The sequence below is a fragment of the Hesperophylax consimilis genome, chromosome 7, assembly GCF_061612785.1.
Source record: "Hesperophylax consimilis isolate HC1 chromosome 7, BYU_Hcon_1.0, whole genome shotgun sequence".
Classification (NCBI taxonomy): domain Eukaryota; kingdom Metazoa; phylum Arthropoda; class Insecta; order Trichoptera; family Limnephilidae; genus Hesperophylax; species Hesperophylax consimilis.
In genome coordinates, this window is record NC_142842.1 from 20,829,204 (window position 1) to 20,845,893 (window position 16,690).

Sequence of the window (16,690 nt, forward strand, 5' to 3'; positions counted from 1 at the left end):
ACGGGGCAATTTGCTGATCCGCGCTATGAACGCCCGGCCCGACAGCCTGCATTGTAATGACGTTACAAAAAGCCAAAGTACACAAAGATAAAATAATTTTATTATGCAAAATAAACAATGCATAGTTAGAACGGAACGGGAACATAATTATGCGAGATTAGGCGCAAGCTCAAATTGCCTGTAATATTGAATATACTTGGGTCACGAACTTTTGTATTGTGTGTTGTAGCATATTGTGCCGTACGTTCTAGCGCAGTTTCCCTTTTTACCGATTCGGCCCATTGTTATCACGCAATACGTGAAAACGAGGTCCTTAAGCACGTGTGAAGAAATGCTTTTTGTTCGCCGCGATTCAATGGAAAATCCGCCGGGCACAATATTTTTAATGGCGACCTGATTAGTTTTTCGAATAAAGTATTTTTCTTGTCGCATTGTATTTACAATAATAAAATGATTGTGCGTTCGCGAAGATAATTCATGTCTGTGGGTGTACATTTTACTTACATGTACACACGTTAAATCACATTAATTAGCTGACACGTTGGTCACAAAAAAAGTTTACGCAATTCGGATGATTCAAAATACTCGCTGTTGAGAATGCGTCGTTTGTTAACTTGAAATTCAAGATATTTATCTTTTGACATGCGTGGTCAAATTGCTTTGAAAAAAAAATAATGATTGCGTTTTGTGGACAGTTAACTATTACATAAAAATTGTTTTAAATTTATCGGCATAATGTTGGGATAATAATACAAAGCAGAGTAGAAGGGAAACTAGATATGTAATATAATTTGTATACCCTGGTGTAATGTGTTGGCGATTATTTTGATCTTAAAAATAGCTTCAGAAAAGACAAAAAAAACTTCTTAACAACTTGTGGTGATATGTAAGTAATATACATTTAAAAAAAACATGAAAAAGGTTAACGGATTTTTCAGACTCTACGTTACGATTTTATTCACGTGAACGGTAACACCATTGGTCTTTCGTATGTAAAATTATACGCGGTGCATTTTATTGTACCAAAGTATGCATTATTATATGAAGTAATTTGGCACCGTTAGTTGATAGAGATATAAAATTAGTAATAACTTTATTACAATTGCGCCTCAAGTCTATCAATCCGCCTCATCTCGGTTTGCTTTCATCATTGAAGATAGGCGTATCTACATAACGACTACAACAATCAGGCTTACTCAAATCATCAAAACAGGGGGCTTTATAAATACAAGCAGAAGAAAAAAGGTAATAATTAGATTTTTTATTAACTACTTCCATTTTATGGAGAAAAACAAATAGAGCTGTAGTGCCCCGATACAAGCCTTTAAGCCGAGAGGCATTTATTTATCCGGCACCTGAATTGAAACACCGTCTCTTAAAAGACTACAATACTCGTACGAGCTCGTCTTATAAAATTACTAAAGTCAACACAGTTTTAATAGATTTATGTGTTAATTTTGATGATGTCTTCCCCCAAGTGCTTCTTCTTAATAATTTAAGTTACAAAAACTACTCCCAATGAAGTAACTAGCAGTTCTGTGAATATTAGAACTCGCGTAATGCTGATTAATCCGATTTGACAGTGCGTAACGCTCGTGTGCACTCTGGTGACGTAAAAAGGTACTATCCAACACGGCTATCATCTTGACGGGATTGACCGAACATGGAACACACAAACACATTTACAGACAGATAAAATGCAAAGCGCTCTATATAAAGAGGTAATTATTGAGAACTTATGTGTCGCTGTGCGAGTATACCTTCCACATATATATGAAATTCAATATTGTTTTCCTGTAAAGGGTTTGTAATCTATTCAAGACTACGGTTTACTACATTTTAGTACGTGTGTAGCTTCTCACAAGTCTTGACAGTTTTTCTTAGATTTTTTTGAAATGTTGAATTAACTTAACAATAAACAACATTCAGCTATCATAATACGGTCGTGTGCTTAAATTGGTGGTCGCTAGATCTGATTAATATGCATACGAAAAATAGAAATGAATAATAAAAATCATGGACAAAATAACCGGAAATTTTCACAAAAATCGCGAAAACGAGATTTGTTTAGTTTTTAATTCGATTTACTGGGATAAATTTTGAAGGTCATACCTATCAATAATATATTTAATTATTGGAGAAGATAATACTGATAAAAGTTTAAAAGAGTCCCAGAAAATATTATTATGTTGGTGGGTATATAACCTTTAAACGTTATTCCAATAAATTGAATATTCATTGTAGACTTGTAGAAAAGTTAATAGATGTCAAAAAGAATAAAAATCGGATAGATAAATAATATCCCAGATACTACCTAGTTTACAAACAAATTTTTTTAAATTAAAAAAAAAATATATTTTCTTTTTATTTAACGGCAATTGTTTTTTTAAGTGGTGTAGTTTGTTTTCAGTCCTCCTCACTAGTTATTCCTGTTCCGAGGCGGACTGCAGGTTGTTGTATGTGTGTTGATCATGATTTCCTCTTTTTCTAATTTGTTGGTTCCCACAAAAAATAAAATAAATAAAGAAAAAGTATTTAGGTTTATTGTCTGTAGTTTGCGTTGGGGTTACTTAATAAATGTAATGATTTCCTCATCTTCATGTTTAGTTAGCCATAATTTGATGTCTTTTTTAAACTTTTCTATATCCATGGTGTTTTTAATTTCAATAGGGCATTTTATATTTTTAGCGTCGAAATAGTGGTTTTTCTGGCCGAAAGATGTATTTAATTTTGGAATGTTTGGTAGATTCGAGGATTTCGTCCTTGTAGTGTAGGTGTGTTGTTCAGCAATGTACTCATATTTTTCTTTAAAATTGAGTAGTGCATTTTTTGAGTACAGTTTTATAATGCTGAACACGTTAATTAAATTTAATTAAATTTCTTTTGATGGAGTTTTTATGGGTAATTTGAGGATTATTTTTACTATTACTTTTTGTGTTTTAACGAGCTGCGAAGGTTTGAGGTAGATCCCCATCCAATAATTCAATATTCCAGACTTGATTAGCAAAGAGCATAGTAGACTTTATATAGATCATTTTTATTTTTTATATTGCGTACGTTTCTAAAGTAGTACACGAGCATAGTAAGTTTCTTTGTAATGCTATTTATATGAGTGTCCCATCGAAGATTTTCATCGATTTCAACGCCGTGATATTTTATGTTTCTGGAGTGTGTTATGGTGGGGCAGTGACATGATTGCGTTAAGTTTTTTCCTTGACAATCATGTATTTTGAGAGCATAATCCTCAGTTGGTTGTCCTCTGGCCGTTATAAAAAATGTTCAGAATTTCGTTTTGTTGAAATTTAGTGTTAGTGAGTTTTGTTTAAGCGTGTAGAACTTTGCAATCATACAAAAATAGCAGCCAAAAGTGAAAAGGAAAATGGGACTATTAGATAAAAATAGCGAAAAATAATCAGGTCTCAATGGCTGAGTGGTTAAAAGCAATGTTCCAGTATTACAGAGATCCTGGGTTTGATTCCTAGTTGCGTCCGTTATCTTTTTGTGTTTTGTGTCATTCATTAGCACTTTTTTAATCAAAAAACAAAAATGGTTTTATAATTTGATTGGTATGCTTTATCTCAAAATCATCGCCATCGAGAGATTATTAGGGGTGCTGATTCACACCATATCCGGCTGACCCCAGCACTGGCTGAAGGAAGAAGGCACCACGGGTTCGATGAGAGCTTCTCCTCCCCTCGCCTTTGGCCGCGCCGAAACATAACCTCCGACCCCGGCATAGGCTGCGCGGTCCGGGCTACGGTTGTACGGTCGGCCAGCTCTACACTCTCCACTCTCCATGGCGCGCAATATGGAACGAATCTGTAATTAACGGTTGCATGGCCGAGGCAGTACGTGCGCCGTTCTCAAATCGCCCCGCACGTCAAAGCTGGGAACCACCTCGCAACAAATTTACAACAATACGGTTTACTCATTGATTTTTTTAAACTAATAGTTCTGTTAACTGCCTACCTCGCGTCCAAAAAAGTACGTTTCAATTTTCCTCTTAAATCATTAGACTTGTAAGTAGGCACATACCTGAATACTTAATTACAATGCATACATTTTATGTAACATTTAAAAAAAAAATTGCTAAAATTGTAGAATTTATAGCCTTTTGCGTAATAAGCGTGCAGCAGAATTCGACAAGTTTATCAAAATAACAAACAAGGAATTGTAAAATTTGTCCAAATAAACGTCACTATCTCAGTGACAATTATTATTTGAAACCTTCATCAAGCAGTCCAAATAAACACGACGTTTTCAAATTTGTCAAAATAATCTTTACTAAACTCTTGAAATAAAAACTGTAGGTCCATACAAATTTATAGACAAATAAAATGCAAAACGGTCGAATAAAAACTTTTTTTTTTGGTAATTAGAAATATTGCTGTTTACTGTAGGTGAGATGTTCAATGGGCTTTTTACCGTGGCGAGTGTGCCCGAACGAAATCTCTTCATTATCCTATCGCGCAGTTATCGCTTGGATTAATATTTTTTTATGATTTATTTAATCAGTTGTTTTGTTACATTTGTATTTTACAGTGTATTACAAAACTGATTAGTACTCAATTTGATTGTAAGAATCTCTCATTTTTACAATTTTTCAATAAACAAAGGCATTATCATTCATTTTTTTTGTTTTCTAACAAATAAATTTAAATAATTCATTGATACGATGCATTATACTAAAAATTGATCGTGTAGTCGCTGCATTAACCCATTGACAAGACCCCATTAAACCATTACCCTCTTTGCGATGATTGCTTACGGCGTATTTTTCGAGGGGGGTGCAAAAGATTCGTTCTTTTCAGAAATTTGCAAATCAGTTGACAGGCAAAATTATCAACAAAAAAACGTATTAACATTACTGAATAAAGTATGGTTTGCAGTTAGAGGTGGTAGTCGTGTTGGATACTACCTTTTTATACCGTCAGATTTCGCATGGGCGTGAATCTTACTGAAGAGCCGTCAAATCGGATAATCAATATTATGATACCTTACTGCATGAAGAATCTTTGAAAAGAAATTGTCATTAAGATATTGATATTTCTCTAGACATATTTTATAAGTTCTTATTTGAATTTCATAAAATATGAGTGGTTTACAAATTAAGTATTTATGTAACTACTTACAAATCTCATGATTTCAGAGGAAATAATGAAATAAAAAAAATAGAAACATTTTTGGACGCGAGATCTACTGTTCACAGAGTAACTAGTATAATCTCTTAGTTAATTGTATGATAGACGACCCATCACTTCGATAAAGCATAAGGTGTAAGCTATCGCATCTTGTAACAATATACCATCTCAATGTGCCTCTTCTAGGTAGTCTAAATAACCCAAAACTATATTGTTCCCACCTTGGGAATAAGCTTTCAGACTATTTGATCCATTTTTCCCCCACCATACATGGAATTGATTCCTTTTTGCTAATTCAACCTTTAGAAGTTGTGTTGGATAAGTAGGGATGGGGCCTCCATGTCCGCTATTCATTTCCAAAGCATTCAAATTTGACTTTGGAGTATGCACCAGTCGTGAGAATGCACTTTGCGCTTTGAAAAATAGCGTCAGCGCCACATTACGTTTGATGTATGAGATCATGCGACTTTTTGTACTCACCGGCGTGGTATGCAGATGGTATATGATCATCGTTTCGATGTCGAGATTTATGGGATTGTGGGAATTGTAAGTATTATTATCTGTAAAACTTGCCAAATAAGAAATGATTTGTTTTTTTCGTATCTATTATGAAGAAAATGTTACTTATTGTTTGGAAATTTACAAAATTCCAAATTAATATTAATTCATTATGCCTGCTAAACTGTTACACACCTGTCTGAGCTTTTGTTTCATGAAATGTGCACAGCTTGTCTTTCGTATGGAAAGTATTTTAGCTCTTAATTAGTCAACATCACGAGCAATTCAATATTAACGTAAAGAAATATTTAAAATTAGGCAATATTCCAAATAAAATGTCTTATTTTTAAATTGTTCATTACAAAAAAAAGATTCTGCTAAAATCGTAAAAAATCCGCTGAATATGACCTTCAACCTAATCTGATTGAGAGCTGAACTTTTTTATATTATAAGAAAAGAGATATAATTTATGTTGTACGATGACAAGTTTTTAGTAATTTTCTGAACAAGTTAAACTAGATAGTAGTTCTGGGAACACTAAGCAGTAGGCCTCGCGTCCAATGTTTTTAATTTTCTTTATTTAATAATTCAAACCAAAATCTCATCTGAAATCATAAGATTTGTAACTGGGTACTTAAATACGCATTAGCTTGATTATAAACTTCATATTTTAGGTATTTAAAAAAAATTAAAGTAAGAAATTACACAATTTGTCCAAAGAAACTTCTCTACCTCAATGACAATTATTTTTTAATCTTTCTTTAGGCAGGTACGAATCAACCATAATATTGTAAAAACATGAATAAAAAAGAAAAGATAAATAAAACAATTTCAGATTTGAAAATATGATCTTTACCGATTTATGAAAACGGCCACCATCTTGAAACGGAAATGGAACGTACAAAGAAATTTACACGAAGACGAAATGCAGCGGTCAACATATTACAGGTCGATGTTTCACCGAATATTTTATTTTGCGTAATAAAATAATTAAATAATATTTTTTTTGCATAATTAAAAGGCCAATTACCGGTTTTTATTAGAGGATGCATTGTTTTAGGTAAATTGATGATTTAGGAAATTCAAAAATATTTTTTAACTGCTCTAATTATGTAAGTACCGTACAATTCTAATTTATTTCAATCTTAAATGTTGATACAAATAATTATTGGGCATTGAAAAAGCAATTAATCGCTGTAATTTTCCTTATAATTAATAAAAAGCCGCACACCTACCACAAAGTTCGAAAGCTCCAGAAAAAAGGCGGATACTAACAAATTTATTTTATATACCCCGTGTCGCCTTAATTAAGATAGAGTGTATTGGCAACAGTAACACCCATAATAATACAAAAATCACAGTAATTATCCATCGTAATTATAACTCTTAGTACAGCCGAAAAGAGCGTGGATCGTGAATGTTAAAATTCAATAGATTACCTAAGCTTGATTTAACTAATTAAAGTATCGTACACTATTAAAAAAAATCAGAACACTATGTTCAAATATAAGGGGCACTTTCAACAACACTGCAAAAAATATCATGAGTTATGGTATAGCACATTTTTAAAAAGTGGTTTTGTTTTGCTTACCTTTTTATCGAGTTAATTTCAATGTAGTTGCATTAAAAGCACGTATTAGGAAGAACATGCACGATGAATCACAAAACCGTATCATATTTGGGATCGATATATAAATTAAATTAATATAAATATTTTTTATCGTTGAAATCCCAACACAAATTTCTCACTTCGGACCAAGAACGTGCTCTATTAGTTGTTATTGCCTGAGATTCTAATCAAAACCACGATACTATTTGGAGGCGTTACCGATATTCAGCTTTTATGGTCGGTCAGATTAATTAAGCCATTTCTTCTTTCCTTGTACTGCATGGGAGATCATCGGGAAGTTTAGCTGTTAATTCCGAGCTTTTAAGTCTTATATATCTTATTTATAAACCGAATTACTTTGCTGATAAAGCTAATGTGTATCAATACGTTGAAAGTTCAAGTACTTGCATTGTGTCGGCCTTTGAAACTCATCTGTGCGCTTTACGTAGCTCACGTACGTAAACCTAGGTGGTCTTAGCCACCAACGAATTTTAACATGCAACTACCTTTATAAGCAGGTAACATTAGAAAATAACCAACATTTTTCAGTAACATGGCTTAGTTGTATATTAATAATATTATTGACTCAGGGAAGTCATGTTTGTTACGTTTCGGTTCCGGTTCAAGATGGTAGTCGTATTGAATACTACCTTTTTATCCCACAAGAGTTTTGCCGTTGAGATGGTGAGATTTATTTAGACAAATATTGTATATTTCTTTATTTGTATGAACGTATTACAAAAATCTGATTTTAGAGGGATTCCTCGGGAAGTTACTAATTCATCGTCTAGAAAAAATAAAATCTGGTGCTTACCGCTAATTTTATAGTTGAAAAAACGTTTTATAAAATTTTCAATTTTACATAAAATATTTTAATGGCGGGGTCCAGATTTTGATAATCTTAAATAGAAATAAGATTGTAGGTTTTAGTAATACGTTGATCAGAAATAATTAAAATCTGAGCGTCGAGCAAACCCCCTTTGCTAGAGTCATATGTCGCCTTGTTCAGTGATTTTAGAGGTGTCGTAAGGAATATTAAATTATATGCTGCGTACTTAATTTCTTTATATTATTTTATTTCCTAATAGTCAATTATAATTATCATAATCAGTTGTATGTACTATTATTATTCGCAAGATATCGTTGCAAGGTGTGCTGGCAGTGTTTTGTGTGTGTTGATTCGGATCGATGTAATATGGTGTATGTTTGATAATTTACGGCGAGAAGGGATTGTGCAATATTAATTGCTAGACTCGAGCAGAGCTCACGGAGACACCTGGGTCAAGGGGCGCGGGCCTAAGCATTGCCACGTTTTTCAATGAAGGCTTCGTCACAATCAAACCCAGACGGGAAACCATTCACTTGTGAAAATTTTTGGCATAACAAAATATGGCACAATAAACGATAAAATAAAAAAAATAAAGATTTTTAAAAATTTATTACCTACTCAGGCTTTTTGTGTTTATTTCACAAATTCCAGGTAGACTTTTTCTAGTTTAATTTTGTTTTTGATTTTTTTTCTTTTGTTCTATTTTTTCTTGTTTTCTAGATTTCTTTTAGAGAACTGAATTACATACTTTTGTTTTAATAGGTAGATACTTTATATTGTATTGGTTTAAACAAAGTTTATCATTTAAAACAAACAGTAATTTTATATTCACCACGTTCAAAAAGGATCGCCATGTTTCAAAACCAATGGTTTCTTCATTAGAATAACGTATAATAAGTATAATGTACAAAGTTATTTTTATTATTTTAATTAAAACGGCTCCACAAAGTCATTTTGCAATTATTGAGTTAAACTATACTAAAGTAAACTATGTAAATTATGTTAATTTAATTCTATATGTAAAACACGTGATAATAATTATACCTAATAATAAATAAATATAAAAGTGAACTTTTTTGTTTTTTTTTATGCAGTAATACAATTTTTTTATGCAGGAATTATATTTATTTTTTACGCCACATCTCGGATCTATAAAAATAAGTTTATTTCTGAATAAAATTGTGAAAACAGTTATAATTTATGAACATATTTTTTAAAAACATTACTTTTGTAGATCAAATTTTTAAAAATGGAAAATATCCTGTATCAAATACCCTATAATATTAATAATACCTGCGACTTCTGAAATTTTCCATACATTATGATGGCAGGATGCTTTACTTGCGCCTCATGGCGGCTGATTTGCTCTTAAATATTTTAATGGATTTTTATGAATAAATTTAATAAATTATATATTATCCATACGACATTACGGTTTTTTTTGCTCATACACAAAAAAAATTAAAACAGCTATTCCGTCATTGATGGTTCGGAAAAGTAATAAAATACTTTTCAAGTGTACCTAGTAATGTTTTATATTTGAATATTATAAATATCAAAATATTTAGTAATAAATTCAGAACAAAAAAAATACCTACGTATTGAAAAACCCGGCCCAGGCATGCTTACCGTATGCGAATGTGTACTTGCTTTTAATTCTGAGTTCAATTCCTTGACCCGTGGACGCCCGTCGTCGCTCTATTCCCGGTTTGTTAAAACCGTACAACTTTGTTCTCCGAGATGATCATGATAAAATGTTTATCTAGATTAACGTCACAGTAACTTCATGCTGTTTTTAAATGCGGATGGCGGATTCTCGGCCGTGTGAAGCGCATGAACGCAAATGGGTGGGTGACTTGCAGACGTGACGCGAAATGGCACGAGATGTGGCACAAGATGTGGGGGTAAACGATCAAATTTCTCGAATTTGACGGAAGACTATTTATTGAGAAGAACCTGAATATTTTAGGCTTGCTCTTGTATTCGTTCTTATCATGAAATATTTTAGGAATAGTGCCAATCAACTAACCAAGTATTAATTTTTAATTCATACTCAGACGTCCGACATCTCAACTTGGACGTATGTACCTACACCAAACATCTTATTTTTCTTATGGTACGAGGCGGCATACTGGTACTAATAGTCGTACGATCATTCTCATCTGGGAGCCGTATCGGGGAAGCCGTAGCGGGTGAGCCGTACCGGTGAGAACAGTATTCTTATTGCTCATACGCTCTAGTTCACGGCTCTCGTTCAATTGCGCCGTCATTCAATTTTCCCACTCTTAAAAATTAGTTATGACCCATCGCTACTATTGTCAATATAAAATGATTATTTAAAAAGTTGATAAGTACTAGTATCGCAACAGGGGTTCAATCGAACATGATACTTAGTGCACTTTTATTTACGTTATAACATCGTTTCTACATTAATATTTTACAATGTTTTTTATATCATTGAACAATAAAAAAACGACATAACAAATTTTAACCAAATAAAAAAATACATTGCAGTATAATATAAGAAGTAGGTTAAACATGGAATGGGTATCAATACTAACAATAAGAGAAAGTGATGTTATTCAAATGTATTGCTTGTTATACTGCATATTTTAAACATAACTTGAACATAACAAAAACGTGAAAAAAATGATAGAACATTTAGAATATTCAAATTCTATGATCACTTATAATTTTTATCACTTTCTCACTAGTAAAAATAAGTCCTTTTTCTCAGTGGCGTTTAGCAAGAAGATCGCTATTGGATAATTAGAATTCCAATTGTGCAAGTGTAAATACTCTTTATATCGCTCTTGTGAAAGACCACCATTCAGATTTGAAACTTTGTTTAAAATAGCTCTGGTGACCAGATCTGAAAAGCAACGTACTCTCCACTTTTCCCGACTTATCTCCTTCCCCTCTCCACTACCTTTAGCCTCACAACTTAAACCAATTGTGGATGCCATATGATGCCATCTCATTGGCTCCAGACAGATTGGACTCTTGTGCGGAATACACATAAAAAATGAAGTCATGTTGATGATGACCACCGTTGTTGAATGTATCAGGCGGAATAAAGAAAAAAAAATCAAATGTATTTTATTTTATCTCCGTATCCCCCCGGAATCATCGAGCTTATTATTAAGGCGATGCACTACGTATTTTTTATTAATGCAAAATCATGTGTTTTTGGTTTGAAAATTTGGTCGCTTAGAAATGTTTCAGATGCTTTAAATAAATACCGCGAGTATAATATAGTTTAGCCTTTGAAATAACCGAGTAATTTTTACACACATCTTTTTATAAGCCCAGAAAAAAAAATTATAAGGCCTATGAAAACTGCTTTAAAGTTCAAAATTTCCTACTTACGAACCCATTTTCGGTTATTGTTTTATTGTATTTTTTATTTTATTTTTATTATTTATACCCGCTAAACTGCCAAAGCAGTTTGTAACCAGGTCAGTTTAACAATAGTAATATATTACTAAAGCATTAAATAATGTGGCAAATTAAGTTATTTATAAAATGATCGAAAAAATTTAAATATTTATGCCTGAGCATTCACAAAATAAAATAAAAGGCAATTTTTGGCAATGTTTTTTTCTTGCCTAAATCAAAACATCTGGATGGTGTTAAGCGGGAATTTAAGCCTTATCGCCATCTATGTAAAGAGTGTTGTTGATGGCGGCTCGATTCAAAATATTACACGACGTAGTGAATCGCTTTAACTAGATCTTTAATACACGTACTAAAGTAGATACTTCATGTCCACCCTCTTTTACTTCTTACATCATTTCCTGGTTCCACATCACAACATTTTCCAATTAATGCTGCCATAGTCCAACTGTTGTTAGGTACTAGAAAAAAATTTGTGATAAAGAAGTGTCAATAGAAAAATTTGCATTTCATGGATCGCGGCGAAAAATTCTCAAAGGATTCATAAAAAATTTGCGTCATTAATTCTGAAAGGATCGACATTGCCCTTCCGATATAAAATAGCTATGCTTGCATATTTCTTCATCAATAAAACTTAATGCACGGGATATACGTGTTTTCACACATAAAAGCACGCAACAAGATGCGTCCCGGAGATAGTGATGCGATTACCTGGCGCCACTACCGATGGAATATGTTAAGGAAATATCGACATCAGCTAAGTGTTATCTGTTGATTACACTTAAAGTGGACTTAATGAGCTAGCAAACATAGACAATAAATATCCTTTAAGGCAGAATTAAGAATTACCTACGCCCATTTATATCGATTTACCAGTTCAAGATACGCACAAATCCGAAAAATGACTTTCAAAGTTATAAGTACAAGGTACAGCAAAACAGATGTTTCCATATCAACAACACGTTCGGAGTGATAACTATCACACTATTGAGAGTTTTCTATTGAAGTACATGCCTACCTACGCACATTAAAGTGTGATAGCCTTATAATATTATTTTTTGGAAAGCTGCTGTGTAATCAATTTTTTACAGTTGAAAAGATTATTTTTATCGTAGAATAGGTGATCAACTGCCAAGATGGTAGATGGAGTACCCACGACCAAACCAAACCAGCCTCTCCCGATCTGGCACACCACGCAGTTGGTGGGCAGGCGCATCCTGAACACACCTTACCGGATGATAACGACAAGAGAGTAAACTCAATAAGTGAAGCTTATTTTAGTGATATTTGAGCAAGAAATCGAAAGGAATTTATCTTTTCGTTAGTATTTAGAAACTAAACAAACTTTGTGAAAAGTCAACAAATGCGTTACAAATATATTTTTTAATTATACAGGAAAGACTGAATGTACCTAACCAACCCAATTTCGTTTTCATATTTTCGTACAAAAGAGTGCATCTATATTGGAACCTCCAATGCAAACACATAAATAAAGATATTTATTTATTAAATACAATATTAGCGATTCTCAAGCGAAAATTTGAACAGAAAAATCATAAAAAATAAGGTCGCATCTAGGATTTGCACCCATGTGACCGTATTTTTTTCAGATTTTTTTTAAAATTATTACAATTTGAGGTTTTACTCATTAAATTATTCCAAAAAATAAATTCAAATATTTTATTGAATATTTTCTTCTATTTCTATCTTTTAAAAGCTATTTAAAAAATCAACAGGTGGAAATTTTTTAATACTTAATTAATAATTTAAAAAAAGCCAAAGGTGTTTTTAGTTGTAATAGTATAAAGGTGTCTATGGAATTACCCATTTCACAATTTATTATAATATACCTACCCACCCGTAGAGGAATCATAGGTCAGATATAATAAAGGTCAGGTAATTACAACCAGTCTTGTGGTCAATTATGATTACGTGATTCTAGTTTACACGTCAGTAAGACACATAACTAACTGTCTGTGGAATGGTTCATTTATTCACGTCTACAGACTCATTGAGATTTCTCAGTATCTACAAAGTACGTGCTTGAGTTTTGACCAGTAGATAAATTAGATTGGTTGAGTGTAAAAGCTCTATTTTTACAGTGAACTTACAACCCCACCAAAATACGGAAAACATTAGCAAAATATTTGTCAGAAGTGGTGGCATATAATAAATAAAATATATTATGGATGTGTTTTGTCACTGAACCTTGCGTCCATTATGTTTGATCGATATTTCATTCGTAGATGCAGGGAAAACCATTACATAATAATTATTTGCATTGTGTGAGTCTATTTAAATGGGATTTGTTTTCAGAATTATATGACTCGCTGGAAATAATTTATGATTTGTTTGTAATGATTATTTTACTATCATATTATATTGCTTTATAACAACCAACGTCACATCATAATCTGCTAATCAGAGCTGGATATATGAAAGGGGACGTACTTTTTCTAACCCTCTCAGACCATGTGAAATCCCTGTATTAGATAATACATACATAGATTTGAGGTTTTTTTCCTCACAAACAAAACTTTTCTGTTTTATATTTTCCAATTTCGAGTATATATATATATGTATTGTGGCTTTGCACTCTATTTTTTATTACATTTAAGCTACTAGTTTATACGATAGCTATTTTTACATTTTGAAAGATAATTTTTGTGTTTAATCTCAATCGAATTTTTTCGGACGGTTTGTTTCACGGAATTTGAAAAATTCACCAAATTTCAAAGATTATTTTAAAATTCTGTAAAGGTTCTCTTATTATATAATTACTAACCAGTTGCTTCACAAAACTGAAATCATATCTGAATTTGAATAGAACCTTCACTGAACTTGAAAATCAACTTCATAAATCGAACTTCGAAAAACGTCCAAAACTTCGAAATTTGACGAATTGTTCAAATTCAGTGAAACAACCCGCCCTTGATACCAACGCCATAAATAAACCATTTTCAATAAAGTACATTCAATACTTACAAGTATACTAGTAATGATTGAAAATATATTATTTTATATCCTTTTTGTACCTACATTCCGTACAGTTAAATAGATCCGCCAAAACTATTACTAACTTCATGTAATCTAGATTCAAGTGAGTGCTTGAAATGCTGATCCATGGCATTGTTACATTTAAAAATGATTTTGAACGAGTAGCTCTCGTACGTATATGAAATTCAATGAGGTTAAGTAAATCAGGTCTGTCTATACTGTCATTTACAATTTTGACCATAAATACTTTTAAGTCGTATATAATCTTTTGATCTTGAGAGTTTTAATATATTTAATTATCTCGCCATGTTTATGCTATCAATAATTAATTGATTTGTCAAATGACAAAAAAAAGAAAATATTTTTAGTGAGAAAGGGACAACAATCTATATCAAATTATTATAAGCATTAATTACTCGTTTGTTAGTTTTAAAGGAAATTTTAAAATGTTTGATTATTTTGTATGTAGCAATATTTTCTACGCTACTGAAAAAAAAACATTGAAAATTTTCAAATCACTCTACCAATTATCAAATATGTTCTACTATTGCTAGTTTTATTTGTAGTCTGATAGGGCCAAAGATTAAATGGTTCCGAAAAACTAAACCCTCATCTCTATCTATCTTTTTTTCATTTTTAAAAAAATATTTTTTAATGTTTTTTTATGCGAAAAATTTGGATGCTTTATTTTTTTATGTGATGATTTTTTTTTATCTTATAATAAGAGTTGATTTATATTTATCTTTACTTATGTACCTATGTAACAATCCTCAGACACGATCATAAAATATAATTATTGTAAAAGCCAAATTTTCAAATAATACAGGATAAAAAAAGATGCAATAAAAAAACCAAAAATGTTGTTATTCAGAAGTGATATACTATAAAATAATTGAAATATACTCATTACAGATAGGTATCGTGAAAGATATTAAATTGAATTTAAAGAGTTATTAAAAATAAATAACAAAAAATATAACCACGAATAAAATTTCAACATTAAAAGATATTCAAATAAGTTTCATTCTGTGTTTCAATTTATTTAGATATTATGATCCGTATAAAATGTGAACATATACATTTTTTACTGTTAATCTCTACAAAATACACGGTGAAAAACGGTTCGTTACTTGTCTATGAATTCTTTATGGTATTTAAAAATTATTTTCACTCTATTATGTTTATTTCATATTCAGTGACTCTATTATTACAAAGTACAACTGCGATTTTACAAGCTCTATAAATATGAAGACCTTGCCTCAAAACCTAAGGAAATAAAATTAACAACCCGCGTAAAATTCACTGATAAATTTGTTCCGAAAGAATTTGTGCAAAATTTGTCTACGGTTGATAAGTTTGCTTCAATTGTGTTAGCAGCAGTAGCAACTTCACGGGCAATTAGCCTTGTACCCGTTAACAAGCGCAGGAAAGACAATCATATGGTACTGCTAAAGTGTATTGTTGCAATTAACAGTCGGTTCAAATAAAAAGAAAAATACACCTTGTGAAATATGTCTATTAATAATTGAATATCCGTGAATTATGCTGTTTTACGCGCTCTTGATCAAACTGGTTCATCGTTTGTTTATGCATGTATGTACAACGTACGTTATTATTATTTATTACGTACGTAAGACACTTGAATTTTGCACAACAAATTGTGGCGTTGATGGTTAGATGGTCATTAAACATATCGCTGTATGAAAAACCACATTGCACTAATTACATTTTTATAGAACACGAGGATTTTTTGTTTTCAATTCTAGGAAGAGAGTGTACTCCATAAATTCTAGTTCAATGAGTCACAAGTCCACGGAATCAATGAAACTATGGTAATCTCAACTCTTGGGAATATTGTAAGGCTCTTGTTAGTGTGGGAGTAGAATTGAGAAATTGGGAAATACTTCTATTATAAGCTATTCTCTTCTGAGCACTGAATATATAATAATCCATTTTAGGCAAAGTTTTGTTTCTGAAAGGTGGTCGCTAATCAGAGCGATAAAGATTTTGGTAAAGTTGCAGATGTACCTATATAAATTATAAGTATTTTTTGTTTGTCCTCTCCAGGTTTTGAACCTGCCACCTCTAAGGAGTATCAGAATGTGCCCGAAACACTTTAACCAGTGCAGCGATTCCCGATTAAATTTAAAGTAAAAAAATAGGTGTCATTTTGCTGCACGATGACATTTTTTTCTATTAAAATAAAACTTTTTTTAGCGC